The sequence below is a fragment of the Gracilinanus agilis genome, chromosome 1 (assembly GCF_016433145.1).
Source record: "Gracilinanus agilis isolate LMUSP501 chromosome 1, AgileGrace, whole genome shotgun sequence".
Taxonomy (NCBI): Eukaryota; Metazoa; Chordata; class Mammalia; order Didelphimorphia; family Didelphidae; genus Gracilinanus; species Gracilinanus agilis.
Genome location: NC_058130.1, coordinates 670,188,084 through 670,212,441, shown reverse-complemented (window position 1 = coordinate 670,212,441; position 24,358 = coordinate 670,188,084).

Sequence of the window (24,358 nt, the reverse complement as noted above, 5' to 3'; positions counted from 1 at the left end):
GAGAGAGAGAGAGAGAGAGAGAGAGAGAGAGAGAGAGAGAGAGAGAGAGAGAGAGAGAGAAGCCAAGGCAACAGGGGGCTTTTTGCAAACAGATATTTTCTGCAGACTCTCAGCTTTGATTAGCATATATTAAGGAAGAGGGCAAAAAAAAAAAAAAAAAAAAAAAGTTGCTTGTCTTCCCTCTGCAAAGAAAGCCTTGAAATCTGTAACCTGATGCCCCATTGCTGTGTGAACTAGGCCCAGGAATAATAATGAGAACTTATTCAGAGAGGGCTTTCAAGTTTACAAAGTGCTTTCTTTCCTCCCAACTGCATGAGGCACACAGGGCCTCATTCGTGGTCTGGTCTCTCCTTTCAGGAGGGACAGAAGTGGTTAGTGATTTGGCCCGCTAGTGAGTTTTACTGTAAAAATTTGAATCTGGGTCCCAAGAAAGAAGGAAAAGTGGAGAGGTGGGAAAGATAATCATATCTAAATTACTTTCTATCAGAAGATAATAGCCAAAGAGCTGGAAGAGTCCCCAGGGGCCATTTAGCCCAACTGGACTCCTTTGACAGAGGAATCAGCTAAGGCCCATAGATGGTTAAGTGACTTTCCCTGGTGGGTCACAAAGGTGGTAAGTGGCAAAGTTGGGATTTGAATTCAAATCCTGATTCCAAATTCAGGGTTATTTCCACTGTGCCATGCTGCAACACAGAGCATAAATTATATACTTTATATATGTGATATTTAAATACAACCTAAAATATATCACAAACATGCAGGCATAGAGGGCAGCTAAGCAGCACAGTAGATAAAACATCAAGCTGGGAGTCAGGAAGACCTGGGTTCAAATTTGGCCTTCAGCCACTTACTAGTTGTGTGATCCTGGGCAAGTCACTTATACCTGTTTGCTTCAGTTTCCTCATTTGTAAAATAAGCTGGAAAAAGAAATGGCAAACCACTTCAGTATCTTGTCAAGTACAAAGAGTTGGATAAAGCTGAAATGACCGAATGACAAACAGTGCACTGATAGTTAACTGTATAGTTAGAAATATCTTGAATCCCTAAAAACTACATTACCCAAACTTCCTTTCTGTATTACCTACAATGCTTTTCCTTTTGTCTGTGTTTGCACGGTTATCTTTTGTATAAGTTCTGAGGCTCTGCCTCCTCCTTTCTCTTTTGCTCTTGGGAGTGGGCTGGTTAGTACCCTTTCATAGTTAGCCTTTTATGTTAGTTTATTATTAATAAAATGTATAAATATTTAGTATTTTGCATATTAATTTTAATCTCCACATAGCTTAAAATGATAAGGTTTGGATTCAAGTCCTTGAACTATGACCCTACAAATCACTTCACTCCTTTAATCTTTAATTTAACATGTGTAAAACTGGGAGATAAGAAGTCATACTATTTCAAGTTGCCAAAGCAGCTAGGTAGCTCCATGGGCCTGGAATGGGGAAGATCCAAGATCAAATCTGACCTCAGGCACCTCTGAGCTATGATTTACCCTGGGCAAATCACTTGCCCTCTGCATGCCTCAGTTTCCTTAACTGTAAAATGGAGATTACAGCACTACCTACCATTCAGGATTGTTGTGAGGATAAAATGAGATCTTTGTAAAGCCTCTTAGCAAAGTACCAGGTTACTGTAGGAGCTATGTAAATGTTAGCTATTATTATTATTATTATTATTTTATTATTACTATTACCATCATCACTGTAAAAACCTAAAAGCCCTAGATAAATATATAAGCTGGGAATTATTTTCATTATCATAACTATTATTCTGAGTTGGGCTAGCAAAAAGTAGAATATCAACATAAAAATTTTCTGGGAAACACATAAACTTGATTTCCATTTCTAAAAGTTCCTAGCAGGAAAGAATTGCTTTGGAGACAGACCAGTTTGTTTCGAGAATACGTTCCCAATCTTTTCCGAAGATAAGGACCCTTTTTAAAATTTAAGATATTTCATAGACCCAACTATTTGTACTCATCAGTTGAGAAAACACATTGCTTAGCACGAACCTTAAGAGATAAATTCACAAGTCTCCAGGCCGCTCACCACCTACAGGTTGGGAGCCACTGGTCTAGATGGTTATTGTCAAAGTTCTCTCCCTGAGATTGTCAGGCTGGATGTCAGTCTCTCTGGCAGGAGATGGAGTAGAAAGAATTTCTGCTTCAGCTAGCAGTTAGACTATTAGAGAATGACAGAACTTCAGAGCTGGACGGGATCTCAAGGGCCATCCAGTCCAGCCCATGCCTGCCCAAGAATCCTCTCTACTTTTTTTTATTTGAAGAATTCCGGTGAGGAAGAACCTGCCCATGCCACTTGTGGGCACTTCTAATTTTGCCTACCATCCACCTTAAATATTCCTCTGATACCCAGTGCTCCTAGTTCTGAAATCTGGGTTCCAACAGAACCAATCTCATCTCCCTTCCAAAAGACAGCCTTTCAAATACTTGAACACATCTATAATTTTGTCCCTACAAGTTTTTTTTCTTATGTAGGCTAAACATGTTTAGTCCCTCAACAATTCTTCACATGGCAAAGACCTTTTGGCCTTCACCATGTTGATGGCCCTCTTCTTGGCACTCCCCCATTGATCTACGTCCTTCCTAAATGTGGGGTTGGCTCCAACTGGGCACAATACTCCAGATGTGGCCTGGCTAGATGACCTTTTCATCTAGATCCCTTAAATTTTGTGATTCTAGTGAAAAAACAAATTTTTGCTTTTAGCCTGATGAAGTATCCCACAGCTCTCCTTCTGCCTACCCCAAACAATCCATCCTTCATAGACCACAGGCTCATAGGACTTAAGAACTAGAAGAGACTTTAGAGGCCACTGAGTCTAACCCCCCAATTTTGCAGATGAGGAAATAAAGGCCCAGAAAGTGAACTTGCTCAGGTTCACCCAACAAAGAGGAGAATTGAGACCAGAGCCCTCTCCATGACATGCCTGCCTCTCAAGGCCCAGCCCATTCTTTTCCTTCTCTAAGATGCTTTCCCATTTTAGTCCGGAGCAATCTGCTCCAGCTAAATACTCATACATAGTGCTTGCTTACTTGTCTGGCACCCTCTCCTAGAAATCATTCCCATATTCCTCACCGACATCTCTTCTATCCTTATCCTTACATTGTCATTTTTCTTTTTGACATCTGGTCTGCCCACCTCCCTTTGTGAGTTCCAGAACAGAGAGAGTGTTTAATAATGACGATGAAAACCAACTTCCACCCATCTGGCATCACAGGGTTGCAACGTAATTCTCACGTATCACCTCATGGGCTAGTAAGTGGGGGGGGGCCCTGAATCTGGAACATCTGCCTTTTCATGAGAAAAAGAGAATCTCTCTTCTATTCAGCCCCAGAGAGCATAAATAGAAAGTGAAAAGTAGACCAAGGCCTCTAAAAAGGAAAAAATTCCTTAATCATTAAGAGCTCCCTAAAAGTAAAAAGGAAAAGTAGTGAGTTCCCTGTCCCTGGATCTCTTCCAACAGGTTTGTCAGAGATGCTGTATGTGGAATGGTAGAATGGATTCATGCTGTACTAGGGTCCAAGTAGAAGACCTCTGAGGCTTCTTAAAGCAGGTCCTCAGGAAGTACCTCCTAACTGACCGACTTTCCCAGAGGGAACGCCTCGGTCCTCCGTTTCCATGTCCTTAGAATAAGGGGACTGATTTAGATCTCCGAGGTCTCTTCCCACTCTAAGGTTCCGGTTCCTGCGTGGAGATTCTACAATTCCAAATCCAGGGCTCCCCCCCGACCTCCCCCACCACCACCCTGGCCCTCCTCCCTGCTAACCCCGGGACGATGCTTCCCTTCCTTCTCACCAGCAGAATGCCTACCTAGCACACTGCCCTGACCTGTGAGCAGGGATCAAGACATGTCTTTGGCTGGGGAGAGGAAAAGGGAGCAGAACGTCTACCTCAGGCCTGGCTCGGGTTCCAGAGCGGTCTGGCTGCCAGGTTCCATCGGGTCCCACTTTCCATCTTGTGCTCTCTTCCTCCCTCACCTATGGAGTTGTAATTCTGGCTCTATGGAGGTCCTGATCATTTCTACAGTGACCACTTGCGATGTGACAAGCATGGGATTGTGACTTCAGCAGGGAATAAAGCAGCAGGACTTAATCAACTCCTAAGCAACGCAGATCCTGTTTTGGTGCGAGCGTCCTCGGCTCTAAAACAAAAACAAATTCCTCCTCGGGTGGGATGTGGGTGCCAAGTCTCAGTCTGAGGCCACATTCGAAAGCAAAGTCCCAGTCGGATGCGAGAAGCTCGGGGAACACAGGGGCAGAGTGACACTCGGGTGTCGGGACTCAGCAGTCACCCCTGGGTGACACTCATGTCTGGGGTTAGGCAATCAGCTTACTCTGACCAGAGTTGTGCCCATGAAACTCCCCCAAAGGCAAATGTTTGGTCCAATTTGATTAAAAAATAAATAAAATCTTTTTAAAGGGGGGAAAAAAAAGAGAATGTTTTGTGGCTCACATTCTCTCCTTTCTGCAACCTCAGATCTTGGTTTAAGATTTGGAGAAAAGGCTGGAATGGATTCAGACTTTGTTCAGCTGAGGCCTCTGACAAAGGCCTCTGGGACACTGGGATTGGCTAATCATCCCTTTCAATGCCTAGCTCAATAGTGATTAGAATTACTTGACAATGGAGGACACCAAGGCCAGGAAAGCTTCTGTCGTCTACATGAGGCTGCACCAAACAACAGGGCAAGGCAAGGGTGGGGTACAAGAAAGGGAGTCAGAAGCCTTCAGTGCCTGGTCTTGGGTCTGGCTCCACAGAGTTGTGAGAGCTGGGCAAGTCTCTGGGCCTCACCATCCACAGTGGGGCAATGGCAAGGCTGGGGCCAGTAAGAGCTGGCATTTATAAAAAATGTTCTTAAGGTTTGCAAAACACTTTCCATACATGATATTCATTAGATTTTTAAAAATTAGATCTCTGTTTGTTTTCATTAGATCTCTTTTTTCAGGACCAAATTATTTATTCTCTGAGTTAGCAGGAGAGAAGAACAGGTACTAAGGTTACTGAGGAATAAAAAAAAATTCATTCTCCCCCACCCTGTAACTTCGAGAATTACTTATTAGAAACAACTCTAGTCCGATGACACTTTGACGACTTCTAGTGATGAGAGCTGCAAAAGAACCATCAGTTTTGTAACTTAAGAAAACTAAAAAAAAAAAAATTCAATCAACAGGTTCTTTGCTCCACAATGACATTCACTCAGCCTTAAAGTCCTTGGACATTACTGTGGTTTTTCATTTGATCTTTCCAACAATCCTCTGAGGTATCTACAACAGGAATTATCAGGAAACTGAGGCTGTTTTCTCTGTGTTCACACTGCCGGTCCGTGCCAGAGGTAGCTCAGGAGCCTGGCTTCTCCTCCCTCCAAAGTCAGGGCTGCATCCATGACTGCCACAGGAGGCCAGAGACTCATCTCTGACAGTCTTGGATTTGAGGATTCCCAAGCCAAAGTGATCCTTCTGCAGGACATCCAAACACTAAAGTTCTGGTCTTAACACTGTTCCCTTCCTCTCCTTCAAAGTCCAGGGCAGCTATTTTTTTACTCTCATTTTCTATCTTAGTAACAACTCTGGGCAGCTGAGGTTAAGTGACTTGCCCAGGGTTATGCAGGTAGGAAGTGTCTAAGGCTACATTTGAACCCAGGGCCATCCCAACCCCAGACCCGGCTCTTTGTTCCACTATGCCACCTCGCTGCCCCAAGGCAGCTATTTTTAACCTCTTAAGTGGCAACTTAGAGTGGAAGAATGGATGCAAATTCAGTTTAATTCAACACACATTTATGAAACACCTGTCCCTACTAAGTGCCAAGGATAGGGTACAAAATCCAGATAAGACACAGTGCCTCCCCTCAGGGAGCTTACAGTCTCATTACAGGGCAAGGACACATGCACAAATATCTGCAATGCAAAATAATACAGGATGAGGGCATGGGATAAGGGCACAGAGTAGTTGTGCAGGTCCAGTTTGTAATGAGCCTCACAGTCTGGAGTGACAGGGAGAAGAGAATAAGGAGGGCTTCCTGGAGGAAGTGAAACTGAAGTCAATTTGGAATCCAATAGGTTTGGGGAAGCATTTTATGCACAGACAGGATTCTCCTTGGAAGAGACCTTAGAAATCAGAGTCCAACATTCCTTATTTTACAGAGGAGGAAATGGGGGTCTAGAAAAGCATCATAAAAGTAGTGTGTGTCTGAGGCGGGAGCAGAACCCAGGTCTGCCTGATGCAAAGTCTAGTGGTCCAGCCTGAAGCTGCATTTCCATAGAACGGTATGACCAAGCATTGGTTTTGGCAGAAGGGGTGGAATGGGGGGTGGTAGGGACAATTCCTAATTATGTCTCTGGAAGGGGGTGGTATGGAGCATCAGATTATGGACGGATGTGAGGGCTAGTGAAAGGGCTTACACTGAGTAAGCAGGTAATAGGGATCTCCTAACAAGTCTTTAGATTAGAGAGGAGGTCCACAAGGGGCCAACATTCTTGCCTGCAGGGTGCCACTGAGAGATATCTCTGCACCCAGGACTACTTGATATGGGGATTATGGGTACCTGAAGGCAACTCGCTAGCAGAAATTCTGTAGTACCTTAGGAGGGTACAAGAAAAATAATAATAGCTCACATACAGAGATCTTTTTATATACATCATCTCATTTTATCCTTCTAATACTTCTAGGGCCATGGAATATTAGAAATACAAAGGAGCTATCTAATCCATTTCTTTCTTCAAATCTAATACAATTCCCTTCTATTTTACAGATGAGGAAACTGAGGTCTAAAGAGCCTCAAAGTCACAAGGATGCAAAGGTCCAAAGACCCACAGTCACAAAGCTAGTTAGGGGCAGAGCTGAGATTTGAACCCAGGTTCCTAGATCCAATGCTTTTTCTGTTATTACATGGTAGTTATTTCTTATAAAGATCATATGCAATTCAAGTTTTTTCTGGGTTCCTACTATGTCCAAAGCATTAGACTGGTCATAGGGGTTAGGGCAGAGAAGAGAGCACAAAGGTGGGAAGAGGAAGAAGGGAAGAAACTTTTATAGAGCGCCTCCTCAACACCAGGCACCATGCTACATGTTTTACAAGTATTAGCTTGTATAAACAATACTTGCTTTCCAGGAATTTTTAATTTTGCTGGAAAAACCAGACAACAACAGTTCATTGAAAAGCTTGAGAACAGGAGACAACAGCACAAGAAATACCCCAAGACAAGAGAGACGTCTAAGTGCCGACTTAGCTGTAGGCTAGTGCTTCCTAAGGATGCAGGAAGGAAAGACCACTGGGGGCTTCCTTGCAAAGGCGAGAGACAACAGCTCAACCTTGGGGGATGGATTTCATTGAGAGAAGATTAAGGTTGGGGGACAGCTAGATGGCTCAGTGTTTGGAGTGCTAGGTCTGGAGAGAGGAGAGCTGGGGTTCAAATCTGGACTCACCAGCTGTGTGACCCTGGGCAAGTCACTTAACCTCCACTGCCTAGCCCCTAGCCCTCTTCTGCCTTAGCACCAATACTCAGTATCAATTCTGAGAGAGAAAGTAAGGGTTTTTAAAAGAGGAGTGGGGTGGCTATTTACGTGAGTGTATTAGATGGGCAAAGAAAGGTACAGTTAGCAGGAATGCACATGGTATTTTCGTAGGAGCACTGCTTATTTCTCTCCAGACATGCCCCAGGTTCTGAGTCTCTACTGATGTGTATAAATGGAGATTTTGAAACTTGGACTTCATCCCCCATAAGTCCCTTAGTATTTCCCCAGATTCCCTTTAATCACTTCTGCACCTCCACATTTACATGGTCACATTATTGTTTTATAAGTTCTATACATCCTCCCTCTTTCTCTCTCTCTTCATGAGCGTGGCTGAAGTGAGTTTAGCACCTTTTTCACTCTAGTATTTTATGTTAATTATTAATAAAACTTTATAAAAATATAATATTTAGTTATTGAATATTAATTTTAGAATCCACAGATGCCATAGCTTAAAACCATGTTGGTGAACCTATGGCACAGGTGCTGGAGGGGGCAGACCCCAAGCCTCCCTCTCCCCTCGGGTCTGAGGACATTCCTCACATCACCTGCCCCTCTGCCCTGCAGCAGCCTAGTGGGAGCACTTCCTCCCTCCACTGTCTGGGGTAAGGGGAGGGGGGCCTCACATGCATGTGAGGGTGCAGTTTGGGCACTTGGTTTCGCAAAGGTTCACCATCAATGGCTTAACACATTTCCTCTACCTGAAATTCCCTCCTCCAATTCACCCCTGGCCCAGATGCTTACTACTCTATTGCTTCTGTAAGATAAAGCTCAACCACTTCCCTCTCCATGGTGCCTTCCCAGATGGAAAGGATTGCTCTTGATCTGATATATCATCTCCTTTCCTATTTATTTCATGTATTCTCCTTAGTCTAATTTGGATGATAGTCATGTCTTACTCTCTAGGATCAATCAGTCAACCAACAAACATTTATTAAGTGCCTGCTACATAGCAGGCATCGTGTTAAGCTCACGATTTAGCTAAAGATACCTGACTTAAAGGTAGAAGGCGTCTCCAAGAGCACTTAGTTTCACACCATCATCTTTCAGGTAAGAAAACAGGAGCGGAAGAGAGAGGGTTAAGTGATTTGTCCACATAGGTAGCAAATGGCATACCCTGAACCCAGGTCCTCTTAGTCTGAACTGAATGCTTTTCTCACTGTACCATGCCACGCATATGCCTTTTTGAGATGGTCTTAACTCCCTGACTTGCCTTCATCTTTGTGTATCCTGGTCCAGACACTGCAGCACACAGTGCCTCTTCAATAAGTATCTTCTTAAATGAATGAATGAATGAACAAAGAGTGCACCAGCCTGGCAGGAACAGGGGAGTCACAAAGGAAACAGGAGGCAGTAAGGTTGGAAAAGGCAAGCTGGGATTATGTGATAGAATTCTGACACATATGTCATGAAGACCCAATAAAATACAGACTGAAGTAAGCAGAACTGCCAAAAGAACACATACAATCACAGCAGTGTAAGGAAAAATAGCTCTGAAAAACAACTTGGGGGCAGCTAGGTGCCTCAGTGGATGGAGAACCAAGCCTGGAAACAGGAGGGCTTGGGTTCAAATCTGCCTTCAGATCCTTCCTGGCTCTGTGACCTTGGGCAAGTCACTTAACCTCCCACTGCCCAGCCTTTTCCACTCTTCTGCCTTGGGGCCAATACACAATATTGATTCTAAGTCAGAAAGTAAGAATTTAAAAAAAAAAAAGAAAAAGGAATGCAACTGAACTGACTGATTGTAGTGACCAAGAGTGACTTAGGAGTTGTCACAGTACCATGGATATCTCTTCTCAGAATGGGGGCAGGCAGAGAATGAAGTATACATTGTTAAAGAGAGAGAGAGAACACTAGACTCTAAGATCCATGACCCTGAATAAGTCACGTAACTTTTCTCTGCCTCAATTTCCCTATTTGTAAAATAAGAATAATAATAGCACCTAGTTCCTAGGGTTGTTGTGAGGATAATATGGGGTAAGACTTACAAAATGATTTATCAACCTTAAAGTTTTCTATGAATTTATTAAAGTATTTATTATTTTTATCAGATATAAATAATTTGCTGGGTTTTTGCTTAGCTGTACATCTTTCAGTTTTTTAAATGACAAAATAGATGTATTTTCCTTAAATATCTGAGCTGTACTATTATGAAATATTCATGCCGGTTTCATGTCTGGAACAACAATGTGAAATGCAAAAAGAAAAAAAAACACTAGATAATGCAACTGCTTTAACACCTAAATCCCCTTTGTCCACAAAGTAGGTTCCATCAGAGAAAGGGGAAGGAATCATTAAGTAGTAATAGTCACTTTAAAAGTCAATAAATTCCTAAAGAAGTTGTGGCATATGATTGTGATGGAATACTACAGTGCCGTAAGAAATGACAAACGGGTTAATTTTGAAAAAAAAAAACAGGCAAAGACATAAAGGAAGTTATGAAGAGTGAAACGAGGAGAACCAAGGGTACCAATATTGTTTGAAAAATGACTTGTCTATGTCCGCCTCTAGAGAAAGAACTGATAAACAGAAATAAAATAAGACATATTCTCTAAGGGGAGGAAAGGGAGGGAAGGAGAGTTAACTGGGTATTTGAATGTAACAAATTAATTAATTTTTAAAAGTCTGTGCTAATTTAAAAAATCAATAAAGCATTTACTATTAAAAAAAGACCTGATATTTGATTTCACATATCTAGACACCCCAACCTATATTGTAGACTTTAAAACTTGGGAAAACCTGCCCAGCTGGAGTTAAAACTCTGCCAGTTTAAAATTGTGCTTTCTCATCTTCCTCTCAAATGTATTCCTCTGAAGGTCTAATTATAGTGACTTCTATTTTCTTGTAAATAATCACATCTGTCATAACTGATTTAAATGATCCAAGATTCTGAGTTGGCAATCATGACATCCTGAGCCAATGTGTCAATTTCCACAAACAGGCTGTGAGCAAAAGTTGCATGAGATGGAAGGAGAAAAAGAAATGAGTCACAGCCCTATAGATGGCAGGGAGACCAATATGTGCATTTTCACAACAGTAACATCAACACAAACTCTTAAACGTGGCGCATGGGTGTAATCCCATCTGCAATCTATAGCAACACAAAACTTACATGCCAGCTCCAGGAGAGAGAAAAAAATCTTAGTGGAAAGCCTCTAGTAGAAGTTGGCGGCTTGAACATTTATTATTGGGTCTGAATAGAAACCCCGTTAATATTCCGATCTCTTTTTATTCTAGTTCTTAGAAAGTTAAACGGAATGGCTGTTACATATGATTCAATGACTACCGAGTCTCAAAGACTAAATTATCCTGAGTTTAAGAAATTAATGCGTATAGAAACAGATCTTCAATTGCACTTCTGCCTCCTTTCTAATCAATAAGTTGTATTTCTTGTCAGGGACAAGATAGAAGATGTTTGATGGGGAGCCCTGCAATTGGGGATAGGGGAGGGTGAAAGGAGCCAATTTTTTTCTTGGTCTAGACTTGTTATATTATAGGTGTGGGAAAACTCTTTCCAGTAATCTGGAGTGATAGTGCACCGGTTATTTCAGTTTTAGGGAACTGTCTGTGGTCACTTGGCTAGTAAATTTTAGAGGCAAGGGGCAACTAGGTGGCAGAGTGGATAGTGTGAAGCCTGGAGATGAGAGGTCCTGGGTTCCAATCTGGCCTCTGACAATTCCTAGCTGTGTGATCCTGAGCAAGTCACTTAACCACAATTGTCTAGCCCTTACCACTCTTCTGCCATGGAACCCTTACTGTGCCATAAGAAATGACTAATAGGTTAATTGTGAAAAAAGATGGAAAAACCTACATGAAGTTATGAAGAGTGAAATGAGCAGAAGCAAGAGAACCAATATGGTTTGAAGAATGACTTGTGTATGTCCACCTCTAGAGAAAGAACTGATAAATAGAAATAAATAAGACATTCTCTAATGGGAGGAGAGGGAGAGAGTAATTAAGACAAAAGATAAAGGTTTAAAAAAATTTTAGAGGCAGGATTTGAATCCAAATCATCCAGACACCAATGACAATTCTCTATCCATGTGGCTGCTCCAGAAGGAGAAATATTTTAAGGTCCAGCTATATCATCAGCTTCTAGTTGTAAGAGGAAGATCAATACCTGAGAATAATAGCCCTTTCACTCATGTCACTTTACAAGATAATGAGCCTTCGCAGGGCACCTAGTTGACTCAGTGGATTGAGAGAGCCAGGTTGAGAGGTCCTGGTCTCAGATGTTCTTAGCTGCATGACCCTAGGCAAGTCACTTAACCCCTACTGCCTATCCTTTACCACTCCTGATCTGGAACCAATACATAGTATTAATTCTAAGATGGAAGGTAAAAGTTAAAAAAAAAAAAGATAACCAGCCTTTATTAAGCACCTATCATGTGCCAGGGGATACAGAGGCAAAAATAGACCTGGCTCTCTCTGAGCTCAGTCTAATGAAAAAGACAACATCCAAACAATGATGTGTAAAGATGAATAAACTAAAGATAATCTTAGGGGAAAGGTTCCATAGAACAAGGGGAGAAGAAACCCCTTTTGGCCCCAGCTACTCACATGAATGGTCCCACAGTTCTTGGCACTAGATATGGCAGAACTTGCATTCTGCCTGCAAGTTCTACCTGAGAAGATGCCTCTCAATTGGGGAATGGCCAAACAAGTTGTGGTATATGTTGGTGATGGAATACTATTGTGCTATAAGAAATAATTAGCAGGATGATTTCAGAAAGAGCTGCAAAGATCTAAATGAACTGATGCAGAGTGAAAAGCAGAACCAGGAGAATGTTGTACACAATAACAGTGATATTGTGTGATGATCAACTGTGAAAGATTTAGCTTCTCTCAGCAATGCAATGATCTGGTTAATTCTGAAAGACTTATGACAGGGAATACTATCCACCTCCAAAGAAAGAACTGTTTGTTTGGATGGAGGTGGATTAAAGCCTACTACCTTTCACATCAGTGTATTTATGGTTTTATTTTGGGGTTTTGGTTTTGTTCGAGTATGCTTTTTCAACAATGACCAACAAGGAAGTATGCTTTACAAGATGATAACAATTTAAAAAAAAAAGAACTTGCAGGCAGAATTCTTGGGATGGAGCTAGACTTTGGGGATCTGACTTCTCCTAGTTGAGTATTAGTCATCATGGAATAACAAGACTTTTATACACACTTGTTTGGCTCTGTCTTCAATTCTTTTACTTCTTCCTATTAACACGCACTCAAAACATTTTGGCCACCTTTAAGTTTTTTTAGGCCTTCCCCTCTTACTGTTCAGAACTACAGAAAAGAGATGAACTAGGACAGTGTATAATCTAGGAGAAAATACAATCTTAGCATTCTACTCCCCACCTTCTTATATCTATGTTTTCTAAGCCAGAAGGAAAAGTGAGGACATTCAAAGGAAAATGAAGTTTCAATAGCCTCAGGAAGATGCCTGGGAATTTCTGGTAGAGATGTATTTTTTTTCTATGAGACCATGTAAAATGTCAGCATAAAGTATGCTATCTAGGAGGGTTCTAAGAACCATACTAACAATTTTCTGTGACATTTTTAAGGATTGCAAAAGGCTTTCTTTGCAATAAGCCAGGGTGTTAAACTTTGCAAATGTCATTACCCCTGCTTTACAGATGAGGAAATAGGTTCTGAGAGGTCAACTTGGTCATGATCCTATAGTAGGTACTGGAGGTCCAAAATGAAACTTGAAGCCAGGATATCCTAAGGACTCTGGGCTGACATAGACTTACTGGTGCCAAACTGTGGGCTAAATTTGTATGGATGAATTTCTCTTCCTCTGGCTTTTTGCTTCCTTTTGGATTAATCCAAGAAAGTCTCCAAAAGAAAACTTGGGTAGTCTACTATATAGGTATCCAAAATGAAGTTATCAGTTATTAGACTTAATATCATTGATTTTAAAAGCTGGAAAGAACCTTAGAGGTCACTGAGTCAAACTTCCTCACTTTCTAGATTTGACTATGTATGAAATGTTTTCAACTCAAGTGATTTAAGCATCCACCACCCACCAGAATGATTTGACAATGAAAAACAACAGGGTCAAACAAATATCACTAGAAACTCTGGTGTGACTTACTGGTCTCCTGTAGGCTGAGGGATCTTAGTCCCAGACATTTTTAGAGTCAGGTCTATTCTGATACTCTAGTATTTATCAGGTATGGTCCAGAGCTCTCAGTGCTATAAGAACAGGATCTGATTGGTTAACATTCCCTCTCTCTGTGAATTAATTCTGCCTGCAATGGCATTTATGGAATATAAGGACTTTACTTGTTAACTGATGACTTTAATTTTCTTAGTTTAGTCTGTCCATTGATTGAAATTTCTAGTTTTTAAGCAATGCCAAAGATTTTTATTACTGCTGCATAGTGATGCATGGAATTTCTATTTTCCCTCCATTAATACCTTTATTATTTTCCCTTATATTCTAGAGTTTTTGTTCCTCTAGAATCTAGATGATTGTTTTTTTCTATTTTATTTGGCTCTACAAAGAATCCTTTTGGTACAGCATTTAAATTGAAGACTAACTTTAATAGTAACATAACTTTTGTTATATTAGCACAGTCCAACCATGAACACCAGATATTGCTCCAGTTATATAAGTTATCTATTGTCTTTAAGGAGCATTTTATAATTGAATCTAAACATAAATATCAAGTATACTTTGATAGATTGATTTCCATATATTTTATACATTTTGTTATTATTTTGAATGAGACTTCCCTTTCTTTCACTGCTTTCTGGATTTTGTTGTTATAACAAAACTGATTTTTGTGGATTTGTTTTGTAGCCTGAAATTTTGCTGATAGCATTAATTTCCATAGTCAGGTTCTTTGCTTATTAACTAGAATTTTCTAAGCACATCCAAGTCATCAGCAAGTAGGGATATTTTTAATCTCTCTTTCCTCTATTTTTATGCCTCTGTTTCTTTTGTGTTATTGCTACTGTTGGCATTTCTAGAACTAAATCACATTTAGTAGAAGAGAAGAGCAAGGAAAGTGGGCATCCTTACTTTATTACTGTATTTATTGAGGAAACCTCTAGTGTTATTTCTACTGCATATGATGCTTGTTTTAGGTTTTATAAAGATACTTTTTGTGATCCTAAGAAAAAAATTCCACTATAATCATTTGTAGAGGTTTTTAGCATAAATGAACCTTGTGCTTTTTCAAAGGCTTTTTCTACATCTTGGGATAATTATGAGGTTTTAAAGATTTTTGTTTTTGATATAATTACTTTTATAACAGTTTTCCCCTCCCTAATATTGAACCATTCCTTACATCCTAGTATAAATCCAACTTGGTTAAAATAAAAGATTTCTTGGATGAACTGTTATATTCTATTTAAATGAACTTTACATAAAATTTATGAATTAATGTTCATTAGTGATATATTGGGTCTATAGTTCTTTGCTTTATCTTTTCTTAATTTAGGTATGAGGACTACATATGTCTCACAAAAAGGAGTTTGGTAGAGTACTTACTCAATGTTTAACAATAATTTGTGTGGTATTGTTGTTCATTCTTTGTTTTGGAGATGACCAGAGTGATGGCTTGACTCACTTGTGAGGATTTAAAATGGCACTAAGTGGTCAGCCTTACTCTCTCTTCCAGAGTCTAATGACAAGACAAAAGTTAGGACCACTAGGCAATGGCTTGGGATGCAATGGATGACCCTGCTATCTTTTATGTCTGAACAGGCTCTAGGCCAGGGGTCGGCAACCTTTTTGGCTGTGAGAGCCATAAATGCCACATTTTTTAAAATGTAATTTCGTGAGAGCCATACAGTGCTCACAGTGCGCTCCTGTAACAGCGCCTGAAAAAAATTGACTTTATGGCTCCTGCAGAAAGAGCCATATCTGGCCCTCAAAAGAGCCAGATATAGTTCAAGAGCCATACGTTGCTGACCCTTGCTCTAAGCATTCCACAGTGCCTGCTTTGGCCACTTTAATGGATTTGGGTACAAATTGTGCTCATACACTCATTCCTACTAAGGAGATCTTCCCATGTTTAGGGTAGACATCCTCTCCTAAATCATGGATGGGTTTGAGGCCTACAGGTTACCTTTAAGCTGCTTTCTTGGGGTGTAGCTGCTCCACATACTATAGCTTCTGGGAGCCACAGATGAAAACTGGGTGGCAGTAGACACCGTAGGTGGGTGAGCAGTCCTAAAAGGGGATAAGCAAATCCTCACACTAGAACTGCTAGTCCTCCTTGAAAGCCCCATATACTCCAATATTTGTATTTATTGTTCTTGAAAAGTCTGATAGCATTACATTAAAAATCCTTAAAAACACATTTTTCCCCCATGATAATTCTTTTATAGCTAGTTCTAAGATCTTCTCTGAGATTGGAATATTTCCTATCTCTATTTAGTATTTATTGCTAATTTGGGTATTTTATATTTTTGAAGGTTATTTTCTATTCATTTTTTATTTTCAGATTTTTTGGCATATAACTTTGTGTAGTATGCTATAATAAGTATTTTTATTTCTTCTAGTTTTGTCGTGATTCTATCTTGTTCATTATTGATGTGATTTTCTGTCCTCTTTAATCAAATTGGGTAAGGTTTGGCACTTGTTAACTTTTTCAAAGAACCAGGTTTTAATTTTATTTATCATTTCTGTAGTTTTTTTTCCTTTCACTTCTAATTTACCTATTTCTCCTCCAAGTTTTAAGATTTCCTTTTTAATGTTTTTTGTTTTTTTTTTTTTTTGTTGTTCACTTGTCAGGTTTCTAAAGCTTAAAAATACACATCCAGGGGCAGCTGGGTAGCTCAGTAGATTGAGAGTCAGGCCTAGAGACAGATCCTTCAAATCTGGCCTCAGACACTTCCCTGCTGTGTGACCCTGGGCACCTGGAGGCAATGAGGATTAAGTGATTAGCCTGTGGACAAGTAGCTAGGAAGTGCATGAGGTCAAATCTGAACCCAGGACCTCCCATCTCTAGGCCTTGGCTCTCAAACCACTGAGCCACCTAGCTGCTTCAGCTGCTTCTGAGAAATTTTGGCATATTGTCTTATCATTATCATCCTTCCACATAATTTTCAATTATTTCTGTGATTTTTACTTTGACTTACTCTTTATTGAGCACTTTAAAAATTAAATTAATATCTGTCTGTGTTGTTATTCCCCTTGAACTGATAGTTATTTTTATTGCATCATAATCCATAAAGGATATTTTAGCATTTCTGACTTTTAACATTTATTTGCAGTATCTCTGGGCCAATAATACAGTCAATTTTTGTAAAAGTTCTGTGATGCTAAGAAACATGTATATTCTTTACTTGTCTCATTTAAAAGGTATCATAGATCTTTTAGCTCCCACTTTTTCAATGTGTTGTTTAATTCTTCATTTTTCTTTTGTTTAGCTTTTTGCTAGAGCTGTCCAACTCTGAGATTGGAACATTAAAGTATTACTGCATTTGTTTCTTCATGAATTTAGACACTATGCCATTTGGAGTATATAAATTTAACATTTATCTATGGTTTCCTTTAGTATAATTTAAGTTTCTTGTTTATCTCTATATTGAGTTTTTGTTTTTGCTTTGAATGATATCATTGTAACTCCTGTTTTAATTTCAACTGATGGATAGTAAATTTAATTTCATCCTATAATTTTTATTCTAAACGTCTGTTTTTTAGATAAGTTTCTTACAAGCCAGGGGCATCAAACTTAAGTAGAAACCGATAGCATATTGACTTAGAAACTACAAATTAACATTATCTATGTTGTACAATATTTTTATTTATTTAAATATTTGCCAATTAGATTTTAATCCAGTTCAGCTGCAAGGAATTTTGCCTGCCAGCTAGCCCTAAGATTTTGTGGAAAGCCTTACTTCAAATGTATCAGTTTATGAAGGATCATATGTATCAGTAATGATGATAGAAACAACACCCAGGGTAGAAATTTTCTTGTCTCTCACATCATAGGATCTAATCTTGACCCAGTTCCTCCCCCTTGATCATATCCCCCCCCCATTCACCACATATTATCTCTTATACTGCTTCCACCTTCCCAAGAGCTCCAATTTCCCTTCTAGTAAGCTAGGATGTCCATGAAGATATTATTCTCTATCATAGGAATTGTTTTCTCTATGAACCAACTCCTTGAAGATTTAATCCATTACAAGGTCTTTATCTCCCACTATGGAATATATTTCTCCCTATGGGAGTTTTCTTCATTGGGATTTTTTGTTCCAACAGTCTGAGATCTCCCCCCCTTTCTCATATTTCACTTCCTCCCTGTGCTATCTATCTCATTCTTCCATAGTCCCTCTTCTAGCCAAGAGATGATAGGAGTGATCAATTAATATCTATTAAGTACTTATTGTGTATGAAGCACAGAGCTAAGTTTTGAGACTATAAATGAGTCGGGAGAGAGATAGTGCCTTCTCTTGAGAAGCTTATATTCTAATGGAGGGAGACAAGACCTAAACTAAAACTGAAGTGGATGGAGGGAAGATAATGGCAGTGTTGTAGGAGTATGACAGAGGAAATCTGGCACTCATGAACTCACTGGCTTGCCTGGTTGGCCTCTTTACATGAAACTGTAGGAGGAGTCATCCAATCAAAGGGCAGTGTGATATTTTCAATCTGTTTATTCCAGAGGTTGCAGAGCATCCAGGACGAGTCACTGGGCTATGGTAAGGTCCAGGATGTCCAGAGTGTCGCCCCCCCATGAACATTCATGTTGGCCCAGGTGTGTAAGCACTTGTACTATTGTGGATAATGCTAAAAAGTCAGCTCCCTCTTTTATCTCCTGTCTCCCCCTTTTAGGAACTCCTTCTGTGCTGCAAATTTAGTTTTATTTATTTATTTTTTTAAAACCCTTGTACTTCAGTATATTGTCTCATAGGTGGAAGAGTGGTAAAGGTGGGCAATGGGGGTCAAGTGACTTGCCCAGGGTCACACAGCTGGGAAGTGGCTGAGGCCAGGTTTGAACCTAGGACCTCCTGTCTCTAGGCCTGACTCTCACTCCACTGAGCTACCCAGCTGCCCCCTGTGCTGCAAATTTAGTCCCACAAAATACAGTGATGCAGCTGGCTTGAGTCCATGGTGCTTCTGGCCTGCTTCTCCACTGTCACTTCTATTTCTTTAAATTATGTTTTCATCTTTATTACCCTGAGTACTTTTAGAAAAAAAATTAATGGGTCCTCTCTTTTTCTTTAATGCAATAGATGCTTTTGTCTAATCTTTTTTCTTTTCATAGTCTCCAGAGATGGGATAATTTATTGCTTATTCTTTCCTTAGAAGTTTTATTTAGTTACCTGGCTTGTGCTTATGTTGTTTGGCTTGTCTGCCAAGTCAAATAATCTGCTTGTCTGATGTTTGCAGGAATACTTCAAATGCTTCTTTTATTGAACATCCATCTTTTATTTTTCATTGCTCAGGTTCTCAGGGCATGTCATTTTGAGCTACTTCTTGAACTCCTTTGCTTTTCAGAATATATTTTTCCTTCCCTTTCTGGGGTTTCTGATGGGTGTGGGATAATCTCATGTATTCAAATTTCTTTTCCCTTATTTTTGAAGGTCTTTCTCATGGTGGCTTACAGAATGTATCGTTAGTCAATTAACTAATAAGCTTAACTAATATGTCTTGTAGTTTGAAGCACAGATATGTTTTTGTTCTTTTTTTTTCTCCTTAGAAGCATTCTGTGGATTCTTATGATTGGCACTTTCTCTGGATTCTGAAGTTCTGGGCAGTTTTCTTGTTTAGGTTTTTTTTTGACTTGTCATATTTTTAGGAGGTTTATAATTCTTAGGTTTTTTCTATATAGCCTGTCTTCATTGTAAATGTGTTTTGCTTCGAAAGAGATGAGTTCTTTTAATGTTACTGCTTTCTGATTTTCTCTTTCCAGATTATATTTCCAAGCAGTTATTTTCTAGTTCACTACTTTGGAGACATTTGTCACTGTGAGCTCATATTTTCCTATTCTGCCGTGTATTTCCTATTTTGCCACGCAGGTCATAAGTTCTGCCATTTGTCCTCTTCCAACTTCTTTCAAAATTTTGATTTCTCTCTTAAACTATTTGGGAATATCTTTCTGTGGTTCATGCTCTCTTAGGAATTCATGGTGTTCTATGTTTCTTCAGGTATTAAATTTAATTTTTTTTGTCTTACAATATTTAGAAAGGTTTGTAATGCCTGGATGTTTTAATAGTCATCTTCCCTTCTAATTTAGTATTTCCTCTGCTGATTTATCTGTTTGTTTATACTCTAGGTTTTTACCTAATTTTTTTCTTCCTGAAATTTTTGGTGGCTTTAGTTTTGAGTTTTGTTTTTCCTCCTATGGCTCGCTGTGGATTTCCCTCTGGGAATAAACCTCAAAGCTGTCTCTCAGCTTCCTTCCATGTTAGAGAATTTACTTTTCACCAGCCTTAATCCCTGCCCCAAGTAGCTTCTGGAGTAAGAAGACTAGAGTGTCTGTTCATTTATATGCAGCACAGTCTTGTCGCAGCACAGTCTTGTCTACCAGGTCATTACACCAGTTCCCTCCAATAGAGTTCTACAATTTGGATAAACTAGTATCTGCCGCATTTCAAGTTATCGGGAGAGGAGGGAAATGGATGTTTCCGGCATAGTTTTTGCTGCATTGGTGCTCTCTAACTCAAGGGGCACCCAAGAAGTAGGAAATGCAATTCAGTTTCTTCTCTTTTCTTCTTTTCCTCCGCCTCTGCATGGGTGGATTTGAGGTCAGCTCCTTGTCCTAATAGGGAGCTGGGAGAAGAGCAGGGGTAGAGGGTACTGGCAGAGATTGTGGCCCTAAAGCACCACCCTATGAATCTCAAGTTGGTTTGTTTATCCTTCTGCAGCATGGAGGCTGGTAGTGGATGAGTGTTAAGTGAATGCCTTAGGGCTTGGCATTCTCCACACTTAATTCATATGGCTGTCACCTCGTTGGGCATCTTGCTTTCTCGTTCAGTAGAAATAGCTGTAATAGTTCTTTTTCGGGCACAATTTCTAATTTTTCTGAGAGTTAGTAGAGACTGGAGAAAACTTCTAATCCTTGATCTCACAGATCAGATCATGTGGTCAACAAGTCCCAAACTCCTCCTTTACAGATAAAAAATACTATGGCACAATGTTTAAGTGACACAACTAGGGTCACACATCTAGTTAAGTTTCTGAGGCAGGATTTCAAAAGGATTGAATTCAGATCACCATCAGATCTGAAGAAAGAATAAAGGTGAGAAGGCACTGAATGCTGTTACAACCTGATCTATGTAAATAGAGTACTGGTGCCAAATATTGGGAAATGGATGAAAGGAAAATGGAGTTATGTCATCTGAGGTAAGCTGCTTGATCTCCTAAACTTCAGTTCGTTCATCTGTAAATCGAGGAACAACAAACTGAGGAATATTTACACCACCTGCCTGACCAGAGGAGGTCTTGTACAATGTAGAGATAGTCTCCCTTTAGAAGCCAAGTGTAGCCCTGACCTGGGTTTCATGAGTTAATTATGGCAGGTCACCTGGAAAGTAAGCTACATTTGACATCAGAAGAACTGACTGCATATCCTAGCTCTGGCACTAAATATTATATGAGCTAAAACATTCAATATATTTTATAAAGTATGGGCAACTAGGTGGCACAGCAAACAGAGTGCCAACTCTGGAATCAATAAGACCTGAGTTCAAATCCAGCCTTAGACACTTACTAGCTGTGTGACCCTGGGCAAGTCACTTAACTCTGTTTGCCTTCATTTCCTTATCTGTAAATTGAGCTGCAGAAGGAAATGGCAAACCACTCCAGTATCTTTGCCAAGAAAACCTCCCAAATGGGGTGACAGATATTTGGACATGACTGAAATGGACAAAACAACAACATATAAGCTATTGTTTATTATTATTATTATAATTAACTATATGACTTTGGATAGATAGCTTTACCTCTCTTGACTAGTTTCCTAATCTGAAAGATCAGGGTCATTATTATATTCACAACTCCAAACTTTCCTATCTTTAAAATGGGGAGAAGTATACTTGTATACTGTCTACCTCTTAAGATTGTTGTGAAGAATTTGATATATTACTACTTACTACTAGAAACACTGTTTTGTTAGAATCTGTGAATTCTTCAGTTTAGGAAGTTCCCTAGTGAGTAAAGTCCCTCCACCAAATGAGGTCAGCAAGGGACTATTCTGTAATTTATAGTCTTGCCTAAGAAGGTTATGATAAGATCAGCATCGTAAGAGGGAGTATAAAGTAAAGTATGGAGCTGTTTTAGGTGTCATGAGCTATATCAAGCAATCATTGGCAAACATTATTAAGCCCCCACTATGTGCCAGACTTCCTGCTAAGGATACAAGAAAAGAAAAAAGACAGCTCCCGCCATCAAAGAGCTCCTACTCTAAGGAGGGAGACAATACACAAACAAATGTAACAAACATGCCACTGGCAGGGTAAATGGGAAATAATTAAGGAAGGAAAGGGCTAGAATTGAGAGGTTGAGGAGGGCCTCCAGAAAAGAAGCCAGGGAAAAACAATAGATGGAGATAAGGAGAGAGACAGCCCAGCCATCAGGGACAGCCAGAGTAGATGCCCAGAGGGGGAGGATGGGAGTGTCTTGTTGGTGAAAAAACTTGATAGGGAGTAAGGTGTAAGAGAACTGGAAAGATAAGAGGGGGCTTTGAATGCCAAACAGAGCACTTTGTCTTTGATCTCAGAGGTGATAGGGAGCCACAGGAGTTTATTGAGTAGAGGAGTAACTTGATTATACCCGGGCTTTAGGAAGATCATAGGAATAGGCTACTGCAGTAATCTAGGCAAGAGGTAATGGGGACTTGCTTTAGAGGAGTGGGAGTGTCAGAGGAGAGAAGAAGGGAATAGGAGAAAAACTTTGTAAAGGTCAAAATAATAGACTCTGGCAACAGATTGGATATGGGGATAGGGTGGGGGATAGTGAGGAGTGGAAAACTCCAAGGTTGCAAACCTCTGGGACTGGGAAGATGGCATTAACCTCCACAGTAATAGGAAAGGTAAGAAAAGGGACCAACTAGGGCAACAAGGTGGTGCAGCGGACAGAGCACCAGGCCTGGAGTCAGGGGGAACAGAGTTCAAATACAGCCTCAGACACTCGCTAAGTTGTGTGACTTTGGGCAAGTTGCTAAAACCTGTTTGCCACAGTTTCCTCGCTTGTAAATGAGTTAAAGAACAAAATGACACACCATTCCAGTATCTTTGCCAAGAAAAGCCCAAATGGGGTCACAAAGAGTCAGACATAACTGAAACATCTGAGCAACAGGAGGATCTGAGGGTTTAGGGGGAACTCTAATGATAATGAGTTCAGTTTGGGATATCTATTTAAGGTATTAAGTTATATCGATAGAATTTAAGGTATCTACTGGACATCTAGTTTTCTGAAAGGCAGTTGGAGATGTGAGAATTGGTGATCAGCAAGAGGGTAAGGGCGGGAAAGATAGATTTGAGAATTGTAGGCATAGAGATGATAATTAAATGCTTGGGAGCTGGTAGGGATCTCCAAGTAGAGGAATATGGAGGGTGGGGAGAAGAGAGATCAGGGAACAGCCCAGAGGGGAACACCTACAGCCAGAGGATGTGATGTAGACTAGGATCCAGCTAAGGAGACTGAGAAGGAGAGATCTGATAGAGAAGGAGAACCAGGAGAGAGTGGTGTGCCATAAACCTAGAGAGAAATCAAGGAGGAAAGAGTGATCAACAATGCATCAAGGGGGCAGCTGGGTAGTTCAGTAGACTGAGAGCCAGGCCTAGAGACAGGATGTCCTGGATTCAAATCTGGCCTCAGACACTTCCCAGCTGGGTGACCCTGGGCAAGTCACTTGACCCCCATTCTTCTGCCTTGGAGCCAAAACACAGTATTGACTCCAAGACGGAAGGTAAGGGTTTAAAAAACAAAATCAAAAAAAAAAATGCATCAAAAGCTGCTGAGAGGTCAAGGAGAATGAGGGTTGAGGAAAGGCCACTGGATGTGGCAACTAAAAGACCATTAGTAACTTTGGAGAAAGCAACTTCAGGGGAATGAGAAGGTCAGAAACCAGACTGCCTAAGGAGGTCGTTAAGAAGAGAGCAGGAGGAGAGAAAGCAGAGGCATCTAGAGTAGATGGCTTTTTAGAGGACTTTAACTCCACTCTGGGCCTCAGTTTACTCAACCATAAAATGAGTAACACTAGATTAACTTTGAGTTGCCTTCTAGCCCCCGAGTATTACATTACATGTTATATTATGTCACATATTTAGGATGTATATTTCCAAATAGGTGGCAAAATGGATAGAGTGCTAGGTCTAGAATTAGGAAGATTCATCTTCATGAGTTCAAATCCATCCTTGGACACTTATTATCTGTGTGACCCTGGACAAGTCATTTAATCCTATTTACCTCAGTTTCCTCATCTGTCAAATGAGCTGCAGAAGGAAATGGCAAACCTCTCCAGAATCTTTGCCAAGAAAATCCCAAATGGGGTCAGGAAGAGTTAGACACAACTGAAATGTCTGAGCAACAGGACAAAAGAATTTTTTTTTGTGGGGGGAAGGAATAATGAATTCTGTTTTGGACACATTGAATACCTGAACAATAAAAATATTCCCAAGTATATGATCCTGAGCATTAAGGTGCAGACTAATGTTGTACACTGGGAAAAGTTGTCCTGGGTTTGGCATCTGAACATGGGTTCAAATCCAGATCCAGCCATTTATTACTTATACTGTAATATACAACTGAAGTTGCTTTCTCCAAAGTTACTAATGATCTTTTAGTTGCCAAATCCAGTACGACCCAGGGCAAGTCACCTAACATCTTAGGTCCTCACGTGTAAAATGTCTGGGTTGCACTAGATAGCCTT